A 14,016-nucleotide genomic window follows, 5' to 3' on the forward strand; every position below is an offset into this window, starting at 1 on the left:
TGTAATTCCTATTTCCATAGCACATGTTCACTATTTCGGGCTTCAGGGACACATGTGACTTCCAAAAGTGTTTTCTTTTACTTACAGGGGCTAAAAACAAGAGAGAATAATGCTTTTAAAATAACATGCTGGGAAAGAAAATAGATTCAAAATACACAAGCTTTAGTGAATACGCATATTGTGCCAGGCCAATCCCTACGGAAAAGGATTTTAAGGTCCCCTTAAGAACAGTGGAGTCAGGGCCATGTAGCTTTTGATGGGAATATTACTTGCTTTAACACTTCATAACGGAAAGCAAAGAAGGAATGGCAATGTCTGTATGATATACTCCATACTTAATCATCTTTGATGAGGGGGGGGACTTTTTGATGATAATGTGTATTATTTCAATTACTTCAAAACACTATACTGATAGTCCTTAGTTTACGACAGCAACTGGGATTGGAATTGCCATTGCTAAACAATGCAGTTGTAAAATGCAACATCACATGATCACGCCGCTTAGCAATGGAAGTTTCAGTAGTCTCTTTTACATCATTAAGAAAACCTGAGGATCCTGCATGATCATGATCCAATTTCCTCCTGGATTCCTCATTGACTTTGTTTATGGTAAGCTACTAGAGAATGTTGAAAACTGAAATCACAAGACACTGTGACAGCCACAACTTTAGGGAATGATCATAACTACCACTCATTCAGTACCATTCTAAGTTTCAACAGTTTCAACAGTCATTGAATGAGTGGTCATTAAATTAGAACCACATGTATTAGGGGTTATCCCTCTCCATTGTGTTTAATGGCGCTACAGATCTCCAGCTCAAAGTTTTTCATTTTTTTCTCATTCATCATCACCACCCCAAAATCACTCTTTATCCCTGAAGTATTTCTGAAGATAGAAGCATCTGGGGTGTTGCTTCTGCAGGAAAATCAAGACACTATTAAAAATATTTTAAATCTCTTTTTTCAAACATGTTTGATTAATCATTCCAGCTTAGATATGAAATGCTTCAAGCTGGATAGAATACACAATTTGTCCCTGCAATTTGAGGCCTGTATTATCACTCACTCAGCTCCCATCTTCAAGGATCAAAAGAAACCCTTCCCTCATATATTTTGGACTTGTCCAGCAAAGTTGCAAATGGGCTTCACATGGGGGCATATGCGTGAGAGCAAACACCTGGGACTAATTGTACTAAATAAATGAGCAATTAAAGATATTACAGGAAGACTAAAATATCCACAGACCTCTCTCTAGCCCTCTTTGCCTATTTCCATGGCAACTGGCTACCCATCCAGATGTCTTTATGTCTGTCAACCAAGCTATAGGTATGGAAAGATTATTCTGATTTATAAAGAAACAAGAACGAGAAATCTGCGGTTGTGTGAACAAAACTTTATGCAGAAAGTCATACTTTTTAAAGGATTTCTTCATTTCCTGTGAAATAGCTAACATGGCAAACACGGCATGTTTGTAAGTAGGAGATGGATGTAGATTTTCACTTAGGTCGCAGGAAATGTAATAACCCACCAGTCCTTGAACCAGCCAAAGTATACCAGCCTTTGCTGCCCTGATAGTCTAAACCCTATTTTTTCTCTACAATGAGGCTAGTAAGGGATACTGTTTGCATAGTTTTTATTTATTTATTCACCATATTTATATATTTGGCTGCCCATCTCACAAGTAACTTTGGCTGGTATCCCAAAGATGCTTTTTCAGGAGCAACTGGACTTTCTGTTTTTCTTTGAAGGAGTTTCGCTTCTCATCCAAGAACTTTCTTCAGCTCTGATTGGATGGTGGGGAATGGAAGGATTTATATTCCTTGCAGACAGCTGTTCATTTGCATTCTTGTAGAGAGTCCTTGAGGCCACTTGGAGGTTTATCTCTGTCCTCAGAGTCACCTGAATAGTGCAAATGTACGTGGAGCCTTCTTGGCTGCAGGATGTTTTCTGCCCTGTCCCTTACTGTTGAAGACAGGTGCAAGCTGTTGGGGATGAGTCTGTGTTATCTGTTGTCTGCATCTCAAACTGAAGCACAATATAAATCCTTCCATTCCCCACCATCCAGTCAGAGCTGAAGAAGCTTCTTGGATGAGAAGTGAAATGTCTTCAAAGAAAAGCAAAGTCCAGTTGCCTTTTGAAAAAACACCTTTGGGACAACCTGGATGACTGAGAATCTTCATAGACACTTTGGCTGGTATATAACAAAGCTAAAATTAAGATGCCTATACAAGTATTAATATTATTAAAAGCTTTAAAGTTATAGAAGGCACAATTTAAAAAAAATGCAAAGAACAGGTGTTAATTACACTGGAGCCATCTGAATATTTCACCAGTCCTCTGGGGTCCCCATGTCTGACCACACAGATCTTGAGAGACTTCCAGAAAGTTAAAAGGGATGAAGCCAGGCTCGCTTCAAGAGGAAGAATGCTCCACAAATTGGGAACTGCAGCAGAAAAAGCCTAGGAATCACCAAGTGAAACTCCCTAATCAACAATGTGGAATGTGGTAGATCAAGAGCGGTAGGAGAAGTTATGGACGAAGAAGAGCACAGAAGAAAAGAAAGAGGTAATGAGGGAAGAACCTCTACTGCTGGTACTACCTTCTAAAACTCATCATGCACTGAAAATAAAATCCTTGGAGGCCTTGTGGTTTTCTTGGTGATCATTTCTGGCCATTCTCTTCCTCTTCTTGCTTTCCTCCTCCTCCTCCTCCTCCTTAATTACAGCTAATCCTTGATTTACAACCACAACTGGGGCCAGAAATCCCATCAGAAATCATTGCAGTCATAACACAAGTTGGACCCAATTTTATAACAATTTTACAGTGCTTGTTAAGCAAATTATTGCAGCCATTAAGCAAATCCAGGTTCCCCAATAGACGTTTGGATGCTGCAGCCAGTCATAAATGCAAGCCAGTTGCCAAGCACCTGAATACAATCACATGACCGTAGGGTTGGTGTGACAACTGAAAATCCAAGTACAGGTCTTTGATCGCTTTTTCTGTGGCCATTGTAACTTTAACAGAATAACACAGTTGGAAGGTCTTCTAGTCCAATTTCTTGCTCAAACAAACAAATGGGTGTCTAAACTCTTCTTAAAAACCCACAATGGAGGAGAGCCATTGCAATTTTTTAATAACTTTGAACAATAGTTAACGGAAAGTCATAAGCTGAGGACTACCCGTAGGGAAAAAAACCACAGAAAAAGAATTAGCCATGCTTTATTTCAGCTAAAAAAAAAAAAGACACTCTTCAGGGGGCAGCAAAGAGATATTGAAAACTCCTTGCTACCCTCTAGTGGTCAAAGTCCTGCAACCCAGATATGGAATGACAAAGAGAGAAAAGCTTTCAGGCTGCTGAGGAGAGTGATCTTTTGAAGAAAGGAGGCATGACTGCAGGACATTTGAGCACAATAAAGAGGGGGGGACTCCAGAAGATGGTAGAGGACAGGAAGACCTGGAGGAATGTTGTCCATGGGGTCGCGATGGGTCGGACACGACTTCGCAATTAACAACAACAACAACTTTGAATCAGATGGGAGTGAAACTGTTGTATGGAGCAGACTCACTGCTGTCTTGGGCTTTCTGACTGGAGAATTTTGGAGTTGAGGTCCACACATATTGCTGAGGGAGAGAAACACTGACTTAAATCATTATACTCATTATATTTGTACTATTAACTGTAATTGTATGTTTAAAGTCACCTTAAAGATTTGAACAAATAGAAGAATAAGTTATACATTTAATCTTAATTTGAGAAAGCACTTTTCATACAGGAGCTGGCTTGGTTAGTGCTTAAAGAAACCAGGCTAGAAACTAGGAGACCATGAATTCTAGTCCCATTTTAGACTTAAAGGAAGCTGGGTGACCTTGACCCAATCATTCTTACTCAATCCTAGGAAGAAGGTAAAGGCAAACCATTTCTGAAAACTATAGGAACTTGTCCAGGAGATAACACTGATTCAAAGACATTCGCACAAAAAAGTTTATGCTCAGGATATCATTTACTCCATTATATTTTAATAATCCCAGAGTTGGATGCTAAATGTTGATGCTCCAAAACAGGATCCATATCAAAGCTTTATAAAACAAAGCTTAATGAAGAATAATATAAACCAAAACTTCTGTGGGTACATTGTCTCAACAGAAGTAGCTGAATTATACAGAGAATCGCGTGTTGGTGTGATTTTTTTTTAAGGGTTCCTGGAAGTGGCTTTGTTCACTGCCATGAACTCAGCATCTAAATGCCATTTAACACTGACATGTCCTGTATCCTTCCTATCTCTATTCTGTTGCAATCTCAGGTGCTAGTCACCCATGGGAACTATTTGCCCAATATGCACATTTGCTGAGTAAACAACAACTTGATTGCTCAACTACATTTCTCTATGAATAGCAGTACATTCTTGAAGCCAATTATTTAAAAAGCCTCTCATTCTGAGAGCTCAGACAGCTGTGATGGCCCACAAGAAGAAAAGGCGATCCATTAAAAAATACAAATGAACTTGGCAACCAAGCATGATTTTAGATCAATGGTGTTTGTGCTGCTGTTCATGTTATATTTATTATTCACTTCACTCAACATGCTGGCTGGCTTTCTGCTTGAAGGGACTTTTATCTAATGCAATTCCACCTACACAATGCACATTATAGTAAGTTAAGATATGATCAAGAGCTGAGTTTCTTATCTGAAGACCCACTAGGAAAGAAATAAATTGAAAAGCCTTTCTAATGCAAAATAAATTATTATCATGCATGTTTGTGCATGTATATTTGTATCTACTGGCCTTCTAGCATGTACAAAACATAAGAGACCTGCCAAAAGAGCAAAAATTCCTATCTGACTTGGCAATGTGTTCCCATAATTGTCAAGTAGGGACCTGTAGAAAGCCAAAACCAAAAACTGAGTGGATTAATACCATTCTTCCTTTACACTTTCCTATGGATGGTATTCATAGGATACTATTCTAATATTAGAGTATGGGCATTAAAATAATTTAGAACAGGTATTTTAAAACTTGCAGGAGGATGGACTTAGCATTGATTGCAACTTTTTAAAGTACCTGCATCTTATTCCAGGCTCACTAAATGTCCATTGCAGCTGTCACAAGAACCCAAGAAATGGTTTAAGAATTGCAGACATCAGCCATATTTATGTCTCTTGTATTCTGAAGCACCTTTACTGTAATCACGTCCTAAGCATTGTACAGCTCCAGTCATAAGTACTAACTATTTAGCAGATATAGGTGTTGTGTATTAAACCAGCCACTGTGATGCAGCATTGTGTATTAGGCAAATCCAAGTAATACTGATTTATTCAATAAGGCATGTTTAAATGAACTTAGTTGAGCTATACAGTATTTTTTCTGAATTCCCCATTAATGGAATACTCAGGTTAGAGATTGATTCTAAATTCTGTACTTAATCCAATCAATAAATACTTCTTTATGTATGTCTTGAATTTTCCACCATATTTTACTCATCATCATCATCATCATCATCATCATCATCATCGTATTCATGTTAGAAGCATCGAGGCGCTTCCAAGTTGAAAGGATTAACTCAGTGGCATCACATCACAATTGCCTGGGGGATGGCCAGTTGGGGGCTCCTTTCATGTCCCCATTTATGAGCCCACAGAAGTGGTATCTATTTATCTACTCGCATTTGCACATTTTTGAAGCGCTAGGTCAGCAGGAGCTGAGGTAAAGGACGGAAGCTCACCCCACCATACTGAAGCACTCAGGTCTCAAACATGAGCTTGCAAATTGTGAATCCAGCATTCTAACCACATGAGGCACTGTACCTCCAACCGTATTATACTGAAGAACCCAGTCTCCATGACAGGAAAAACCCTGTCCTATCCTTTTTCTCTTAAATCATGTGTACTGTTCCCCATTAACTTTCCCTCCAACTCACCTCTCTGTTATTGATTCCAACTGCATCTATCCCATTTTGGATAATTCTATGCTCCTGTGCAGCTTTTCCATTTTTTTCCATTCCAACAGTTAGACAATAATGTTTTTACAGGCAATAGTAGACACTGAATTGTATCTGAAACCAGTTATCAACTAAGAAACATTATTATCTGGCAAGATATATTCCAAATTGTAAGTTCCTGTTGATAGAATAGTCAGTATGGACAGACTTATATTTAAACTGATTCTACTGAAAAGCAAACAGGGACGTTTTCTCAGAAATGTGTGATCTGTGCTGGCTCAGTCGTGCCTGAAGCCAGTCTACCGGAGAAACAGAGTATTTAAAAAAAACACCATTCTTCACCATTGCATACGATATGTTAGCCATCAAGAAATAGACTAACATATGTAAACTAGTTTTTTTTTAACTGCAGAAAAAGTAACAGACCTAAATATCTGATGTGTCAACAAAGCAAAATCTTTTACTATGAATTAGTCTTAGAGATGCTTCAGAATTGTTTGGCCTTGATTCAGAATCTAGAGCCACTATCAGAAATCCACAAGCATCTTTTAAATTCTGGGGACCAAATAATATCCACAAATTTCCTACAAAGCCCACAAGGTAACAGTACCTCAGGGGATTGCAGGAAAATTCAGAAGAAACTCCCAGCAGCCTGAGACCTTTTGGTTATATTCATTCCAGATGGCTTTAATCATGTAGGTAGGAATTATTGGAAAAACACAGTTTTGTTTTTTTAAAAAAAATCATGCATATTGTATTAAATTATATACTAACTACTGAAAGTTTAAATGTTCTGAATTTATCATGCCCTAGGAATTGATAAAAAAATAATTCTTAGGAACTGGTGAAGTACTATGACTGCAAATATAAAGTATTTATATTAGGTTCTTTTGGGGGAATGTATATTCTGTTATTTAGAAAATGACTCATTATTCCTCTCTTTGGGTAAAAAAAACTTGGATAGGGTTAGCAAATATTAAAAATTTGGTTTTCTCTCTCAAATATTTTAAACAAGGTAAACCTAAAATATATTTATAATTACAGATCTTTTGTGTTGCTTATATTTTTATTTATTATGTTGTTGTTGTTTCATTTTTCCTTAATGTGGAGTGAGTTGTTTATTTTATGAATGTTCCTTTGAAAATGAGCTAATAAAAATGTAAAAAAAAGTTGTTGTTGTTTTAAAAAAGGCTATGCTTCACAAAGAAGTAATTGGAATTCACTTCTTATTTTGCAGATCTCTATCATTAAAACTTAAGTCCACATTGTTTTATTGTAGGAGGATATTTCAGAATATGCCTGACATAAAACAAGGCACTTAAAAATGATAAAAGCCCAATTTATTTACTTAGCTCTGTTTTAAAGAATCAAGAGCATAACACTGGAACAAAAATCAAGACATTAAAAGGAAAAAAATGCTTTGGTTAGAGCTTATTGATTCATATCTGGTTTTTTTTACCTAATTACAATTCACTTAAAAGGTTGTTTTGGATTTTTTTTTACTATTTTGCTTCCACATTTCAAAGTCAAAATGGCAATACTATTAGCTTTTTTTAAAAAAAAGCTTGCATCTATAGCCAAAGTTCATAACCAGACCTTGATTCTTAAAGAAAGAACAACCAGAAATCCTAATTTAGCAGAGCACCCTAACATTGCATCCATGTAAAGAGGGGCATGGGTTGCCTGTTTTAAGCTTCCCTAAACCATGCATAGCCTCTGATAAAGATCTACATTTGTCAAATTGAAAACAGTAGAAAGTTTCTATTGAGAAACAAGCAACCATATCTGGATTGTCAAAATCCAGCAACCATTAGATAAGACAGAGCAATATAGAAAACTCATCCCTTGCTGGCACCTATGGGTCATTGAGATGCTTATAGCTTTTAGCTAGGAGAGAATTTTTTAATTATTTCTCTCTGTATAATTTCTCATACTAAACATTTGCCCAACAAATTTCTGAAAAGATCAAAAGTAGAGCTTATATTCATTCTAAGAAAAAAGAGCTTTCAAGAGCTTTGCTCCCAAGGTTTCTGATTGTGAGATTCTAGAAGCTGGGCTCATGGGATCAGTTGCGATTGTTGCTAATGTACCAGGCTCCCTGTTGCATGGCACTACCTTGCCTGAGCTACTAAGGCCATCTCAGGATTGGCAGTGGAGTTCCCCAAGCTTATGGTCCTGGAGGATTTCAACCTGCCATCCCTAGGTTTGGCCTCAGAAGCAGCTCAGGAGTTCTTGGCCATCATGATGGCCATAGGCCTATCCTAGATCATTTGGACAGTGGTCACACACCCCAGATATCTTGTCAGAACAATAGAAAGGTAATGTGGTGGGGAATCTCTTGTTGTTCCCCCATTCCTTTCATAATCAGATTATGCCCTGGGGTCCTTGAGAGTCTCGTATGCTGCCCCCTTCTGCAGGGAGGCTTGGTGCATTTGAGCAGCTGCCTTTGGAAATTGATGGACCAGAATGGCTTCCAGAGAGAATATCCTGGGGCTTTGAGGCACATTCCTGCTGGAGCTGTACCTACATCCTGGAACCAAGGCTTTGGACACAATTGCGCCTGTGGGGCTCTCTTGAACCATCACTCCCAACACTCTCCATGATTCCTAGAAAAGCTGCAGGTTCTGAAAAGGGCTAAGAGATGCGTAGAGCACCGCTGGAAGAAAACAAGGGATGCATTACACTAGATACAACTTAGACCTGCTATTAAGACCTACTTTGTGGTAATAAGAGAGATGAAACACCATTACTTTCCATCCTTATTGCCTCCACTATGTCATCCAATGTCCCTGTTCAGGATCACTTGGTCCCTCTTGGGACAGGAGGGCTCAGGTAATCATCTTCAGGGCCATGCAGAGAAATTGGTGGAATATGTCACTTGGATTCATCCCTAACTGGAATCCATGCATGGTGCAGGTCCATTAGAGATGTCTGGGTAAAGGTTTTGCCTGACTATCTGTAAACAATTCAAGCCTGTTGGATCTGACAAAAAGGACAGGGTCCTCGATGCTGTCAGTACAACCACCTGTCAGTTAGAACTGGGACTTTAACATCTTTAGTTTTGGATGGAGTTGCATTACTCCAGATGTAGCCAGTGCAGACTCAAAACACTTGCTCAATGAGCAGGTGGTGGTCATGGCAAGGAGAGCCTTTGAGCAACTTTATTTTATGCACCAGTTGCCCCTTTCTTGGATCTGCCCCTTCCCTGCATCCAGTCACTCAAGCCCTAGTCATCTCATAGTTGAACTATTGCAATGTGCTCTACATGGGGCTATCCTGGAAGAGTATGAAGAAATTTCAGTTAGTACAGAACACAGCCACACTGGCAGTTCTTAAACCACTGTTCTGCGAACTCCACTAGTTGCCAGTTTGCTTCCAATCCAATTCAAGGTATTGGTTATCACCTTTAAAGTCCTTCATGGCATGGGTCTGAGGAACCGTCTCACCTTAGGATTAGCCCACCTCACCTGCACCAGCAGAAGAGGCATGCTGCAGATCTGTTGGTAAAATAATTTTGGCTGGTGGGACCCAGGAGATGAGCCTTTTCTACAATAGCACCCACCCTCTGGAATATCATACCCCCTGGAGGTGAGATTTGTACCCACTCTTTTGGTCTTCTAATTAGGGCTTAAAGACCTGGTTCTGCCAACTGCACTAGGCCGTGAATCTAAAAGTTGCCAAGGTGGGAAATACTGAATTAGAGCTTCCACTACTTCTAGTTCTTCTTAACTTGGAAAAGTTCAAGTCTATGGCTATGAGTATAAGGCTCACAGAATAATACTTATAAGAACAGGACCAAACTATTTTTACTGCTCCAAAGATAGCAATGAAAATATAAGACTTGAAATGCTATTTAAAAGTATCAGTGTCTTTCCCTATGGTTTTGTCTACTCCTATGAATTTACTAACATAAAATATTACCAACAGCAGAGTATTATGGCAACTAAGTTCTGTCAGTCCTTTCCAGGATAGTCCAAGCTTGCCACCCACTAACACTCCTTGCACCCAGAAATCTAAATTCACCAAAGCTTATGCCCTATACCAGACCACAAGGATAATTAATGATCATTCTTCCAAGACTCCTAATCAATAGATGTCACATTTTGTTATGACCAAAATAAGATTTTCAGGACCTTTACCCCTGACTGTGCGTGCATACATGCCAAAGAACAGGTTCAGTTGCCCATTATCACATTCAAAGGAACTATTCTTCCTCCTAAACTGAGGAAGTCCTCTTCTCTCCTTTCCTTGCACATAAGAAAGAAATATTGTTCACCATTATCAAAGGCACAATGAAATTGACTAGAGGCAGTTAAGATTCACCTCCATGGGATTGACTGAGGAAATTGGTTAAGGTATTGTATAAGTAGTTCAGTAAGAAAATTACTCTGCTCACTAATAAGGGGCAATGGGTTCTTCTAGCCTCCTAAAATGCATGCTGTTTCTTAACAATAAAATGCCTCTCCTTAAACAATCAGATATATCCAGTTTTCCATCTAAATTCTTAAGATCTTGACAGAAAATCAGAACCCAATAATCTCTAAATTCACAATTCAGTCATAAAATATCTTCCTTTATTTTGTTCTCTGTTCCTCTTCCTTTTTAATTTGCAATTCTAATAAACATTTGTTTCACTAGAGTGATCTTTCTTTTCAGAGTTGCACTTCATTTTTTGCATTCACAACATTGTCAGCCTGGCATCATACCAAGGTCAATCATATGGATGTAATAGATTGAGAGAATAAGCTTGAGGAACAGGAGGAAGAATTACTGCCAAGGTAAGGATCAGATAGGAGAAATCTGAGTCTATAGCAGAGATGAAATTTGAGAAAAATGTCTCAAATCTGACTCTTCTTAGTCCTCTTTAGGATGAAGGCAGGAGGGGGGAGGCTTATTCAGAGTTGCAAGATTCTGTTACTGCAATCCTATAATTAAAATAGTTTTATTTGTCATGACTTTGATGTTCAAGTCTGCTCTGCCTTAAAGGACTGACAGGGGGATCTTTTCCAGCAGGAGGTAAAACTGCCAGTGAGCTATGCCAATCTTCCTGGTGTCCTGGAAACCCAGTGATCAGAGGCAGCAAAGCACTCCACACCAAAAGTCATTTGTCATTCTTTAATGTCATGCCAAGTCTGATGCCCAGGAAATCAGGTAAAAGGATTGCCATTGGCCTTTAATATAGGTTTTGGAAATCTGTATTTGAAATGGGAGTTGAACATTTTGTCCAACTATTGCAAGAGAACTGGGAATTTATTATACTATCCCTTATTCATCCCTGCTATTTTTCTCCTAAAAGATATAGGGCAGATATTGTAAAAATTAAATGGGGCAAACTTACCAGAATTAACATATACTAAGAAGTGCACCATGCCTGCTATTTTATTCAAAAGAAGGAGAAGGAGAAGGAATTGTTTCAAGCATTATGAAGTTTCCCCATTTTAGTTTATGGGTGAATATTCTTTCTAATCAAATCTTGAAGTGGCTCAATTGGATTACGTCTACCCTTGAATGTCACATCACAAACTAAAATTGAATCATGCCATCTTTGAATGTCAGAACTCTTATTTGAATTGAATCAGAACTAATTTGCAGAGACCTCCTGTGAATTGTCTTAAAAATATATAATGTTTGGCTGCTCTTCCTCTCAAGAGTGAATGACCTCTTTTCCTATCTCCTGAGTTCTCTCAGATTATGGTTGCTCAGTGGAGATAGCATGTTACTTCCCAGCAATCTGAAATGGGAAACACATTAAAATCCTAAAATAAAGATGGTACAAAAGAGAATAGATTTATCAAACTCAGGAGAAAATGGACATCCCACTTTGCATTACTATCCCCTATGTCATCTTTCCAGTAACAGGCAGCAACCTTAAAGTTGCTAAAGTTTGTCTCTTATGATATTTTCTTCATTATATATATATATTTTGGGTGCAAATCTTTTTGAGTTGCAAAATTGCAAAATTAATATCTTTTTGCAGAGCCAGTCTTGCCCTGTAGCAGAATAAAGCAATCTTGATATGTAGAATCAAGAAAAGCAAAAGTAAGGCAGGAATTTGACTAATGCATTAAGACTTTTGAAAATGGTGACCTTAGCTAATAAGGTTGGCTCTATTTTGACTTTATTTCTTGTGCTAACATTGGCTTTTCAATTTGGGATAAGAAAAGAAATCCCCATACTGGTAATTTTCTATATTTCATACTGGGGAGAAGGGCGGCATATAAATCCTAAAAAATAAAATAAAAAAAATAAATACTATTTTAGACTGCTTCAAAAGAACCACAGATGGCTCTTATTGTTTGCATCTGAATTCTTGTTTTCTCCTAGTAAAAAGGCAGAGGAGCTGAATTCCTAATTTTTTCCAAACCCAGGTTATTTGTTGGAAAGTTTCTTTCTGAGATTTCCACTGATTTAGCTCCAATCAAAGACACAAACAGTCCCCTGTCTTGGAAGCCCATAAATTCCAAATTCAGTTCACTGAGGCCATAATGCCTCAGATACACACAATAATTTCTCCAAATAAGAAACAGCTCTTCAAATGGAAGAGCAATTAACAGCTGAATGAAAAGAGTAGATATAGAGTAGAACTCTGAAATGAATAAGAGTTGGTGGAGGGAAGCCTACAGCGGGTGTGAGGTAATGAGGAGGGTAGATACCTGCAGTTCGGTTTTCCAATTCTTGGCCTTCATAGAACTGTCAGCAAGCAATTATTAGCATTAAGATTTTTCTTACAGAACTAGATTCAAATGCCTCAAATTTTAGATTACAGACCATGACTATGAAGAAGCAATGTTGTTAAAAGTTGATAGGGATCTGGCAGAGGAAATGGAAAAGGGAAAAAAAATAAGACATACATTTCAAAACCGGCTAAAATGCGAAGTGCCTGCCAAAGATAACACATAGTAAGGGCTCAATTGCCCTTATGATTCCCATCCCCAGAAAAACACCTAGATCACAGGTGTCAAACTTGCCACGTCACGTGACGTGTCGCGACGTATCGTGACTCTTTTTTGCATTGTCGGCAATGGGCTGGACACGGCTTTGGTGTGATGAAACTGGCTCGCAGGCCAGGAGTCAGCACAATAACCCTTCAAAAATCAGGAAAATAACCCTTCAAGACTTTTTGAAAGATGAGCAGAATCAGGCAACTTAATTTATTCCAAAAGGCAGTACAGCTATAGATACAGCAGACTTTCTGGATCCCACCAGATGATAATCCCTAATCAACTGGATTCTGAATGTGCCCCTCTTCTCCAAATGATTGGTGCATTTTGTATATAGTAGCTGAGGATTATGGGATTTAAAATAAGCCTATCTTGATGGCCTGAGATTGGAAAAAGCCAAAGTAATGAGCAATGTTTCCAATGAACTGAAACAACACAAGAGGTGCAAGGATAGGCATTATTTATCATGATTTCTTTAGACTGCAATTCTGTAGGTAAAGCCAACTATTTGGCTTTTTTATTTATAGATTATTCTGGGAAATTTGCAAGCATCATACAAAAGTTTTTAATTCTTTATTACGCAACAGAATATTGGAAAGAAATCATACAAACAGCATCAGGACCCCAATTGTTTGTCAGCTAGATGCCTCCGAAAACCCAACAAACAAGACCAAATTTGGTATGGATGAAGAAATGACAAATATGGAATTTAAAAATGGGTTAGATAAGGATGTGGCAGAAAAATTACCCATGAAGCATCTCTAAGGAGAAACAGTGGGGCCAGTGGCTTGGAATGTTGGGTATTTTTTTTTCCATTCTAAGTGCACTATTTCCTTTTAGTCATGTGACCCAGAGTAAACCTAGAAAAGATTCAGAAATTATGCTGAGCCTGCTTTCTGTAATGGGTTTTTCTTCAAACCCAACATAATTCTAAAAAGGAATCATACAAATGGAATTAGGACTCATCCAACTGTCAGCACAATAACCCTTCAAAAATCAGGAGAATAAAGATTTGAGTTTGAAAATGAACTAGATCAGGCCAAAGAATATGCAGAAAAACATCCAATGTCTTGGTCTCTTGCCAACTCCTTCATTCTAAGCTCTATCTTCGGTCTCCTTTCTGATCACATGGCCTAAA

The sequence above is a fragment of the Protobothrops mucrosquamatus genome, unplaced genomic scaffold (assembly GCF_001527695.2).
Source record: "Protobothrops mucrosquamatus isolate PMUCROS unplaced genomic scaffold, P.Mucros_1.0 scaffold10, whole genome shotgun sequence".
In the NCBI taxonomy this organism is placed as follows: domain Eukaryota; kingdom Metazoa; phylum Chordata; class Lepidosauria; order Squamata; family Viperidae; genus Protobothrops; species Protobothrops mucrosquamatus.